We start from the raw sequence: 2,226 nt of genomic DNA, 5'->3' as shown, positions 1-2,226 counted from the left end.
TACGCCGCCTATGGTCTGACCTAAGCGTAGTACACAAAATTGTCTACTACAACGTCCTACCTGTCAATGACTATTTCAGGTTCAATCGCAATAATACAAGGTCAAACAATCGATACAAACTCAAGGTAAACTGCTCCAAAATCGATTGCAGAAAATACGACTTCAGCAACAGAGTGGTCAACGCCTGGAATGCTCTACCTGACTCCGTTGTTACATCCTCAATTCTCAAAACTTTAACCTCAAACTGTCTAGCTCAAACTGGACCTCACCCCTTTCCTAAGAGGTCCATAAAGGGGACATGCATAAGTGCACCAGTGTGCCTACCGTCCCTGTCCTATTGTCCCCATTTATTCGTCCCCATTTCCTGTGTTCATGTCCATGTTTATACCTGTTATCTCGTACATGTTTCACAAGCTAAATGAATAAAATATATTTAGTTCTGACAAAAGAAATCTTGGAGGATAGATTCAAAAGAATTGTCATGGAGAAGAAATATGGAAAAAATGTTTGTCAAACTTGGCAAGTTTAAGACCTGTGGATTTCAACTCCCAGAATTCTGTCCACAGGTCTAAAATGTCTTATGGAGATTCTCAATCATCCAGGTGAGGACTATCCCAAAGGTGCTTTTCCAAAAGGCCACTGGACTCTCTTGGTTTGGCTTGGCTTGAAAGCGTTTCACTTCTCATCCAAGAAGCTTCTTCAGATCTACAGTATATCAGTGTTCCAAGTATCATGTAGAATTAAATCACAGTCCAAGGCAAAACGATCCTTAAAGTTCCAATTTAATAAAGCAGACATCTTAGCACATCTGTGTTAATCCCAATTCTGGAAATGACATCAGAATTCCACCCAGTTAAAAGTTCATGATCTTTTCCCCACACCCACAATGCATCACATGGTCCAATCTTCTTCTTCCATGCTGGCATCTCTACCCAGCTGCTTCCGGTCAGGTGTAAAAGTGCAGAGACAAAAGATGACCTTGATCTTCTAGAAAAGAATGATAACAATACATTCCACAATCCTACTCCTGTCTATTCCCCCCTCCCATCAACTATACTAATGAAACAGCATAATGAAATAAGAGAAAGTGTGGCAGGCCAAAATTCTAAAAGGAATATAATTGCAGGCCTGACACAGTAACTGACTGGTGGGAAATGAAGGATTTGGATTCTTTGCTGGATAGCAGCAAAGAATGCAAATCCATGAATTCCCCACCACCAGTCAGTAAGAACTGAAGAAGCTTCTTGGATAAGAAGCAAAATGTTTTCCAGGAAAAGAAAAAAGGTCCAGATTTTATTTGGTAACATTCTCATTGTTTGTTGCCGCATCTTTATGAAATCTGCAGACTGCAGCAGGATATGAGTAGGATCTTCTGCAATTTACACACGTTGTAGAAAGTACAGGTAGTACAGATTTATAACTATTCATTTAGTGACCGTTTGAAGTTTCAACAGCCCAGAATAAAAAGACTTATGACCATTTTTCACACTTACGACTGTTGCAACATCCTCGTGGTCACGTGTTTAAAACTCGGCCATTTGGCAACTGGCGTGTATTTATGACGGTTGCATTATCCCAGGGTCATGTGATCCCCTATTGCGACCTTCGGACAAGGAAAGTCAACAGGGAAGCCAGAATCACTTAACAACCATGATACTAACTTAACAACTGCAGTGATTCACTTAGCAATTGTGGCCACCAAGGTCATAAAACTTGACAATGGAAATTTTGTGGTCAATTGTGGTCATAGGTTGAGGACTAAGCCTTAACATCTTTCCCTCTTGTAAATGTGTAATAACTGCAGAAACTACTTAGATCCTAACTTATAAATATATTTGATTTTAAACTGTCTGTTCATGTCTTCTGACTGAAAACTGTTTTCTTGCCATAATTAAGTGTGTGTGTGTGTGTGTGTGTGTGTGTGTTTTCCTTGCTTATGTTCTCACATTTCTTTTCATTTTAGGCAATTTCCAATTTCCGGTTCTTTAGCATCAACACTCCAGATTCCTATTTTTCAAAGGATTTAAATCCATTTGCACCTTTTGTTTTGAAAGACGTGTTCTGTGAGCACTGCAAAGTACTCTCAGAAATTCTTTTCATTCCTGACAAAACACAGGGAAGATAAAGCAGAGGGGGGGAGGAAGGAAGGAAGGAAGGAAGGGAGGGAGGGAGGGAGGGAGGGAGGAAAGAAAGAAAGAAAGAAAGAAAGAAGAAAGAAAGAAAAAA

The sequence above is a fragment of the Thamnophis elegans genome, chromosome 7 (genome assembly GCF_009769535.1).
Source record: "Thamnophis elegans isolate rThaEle1 chromosome 7, rThaEle1.pri, whole genome shotgun sequence".
Classification (NCBI taxonomy): domain Eukaryota; kingdom Metazoa; phylum Chordata; class Lepidosauria; order Squamata; family Colubridae; genus Thamnophis; species Thamnophis elegans.
Note: the sequence above shows the minus strand (reverse complement) of the source record.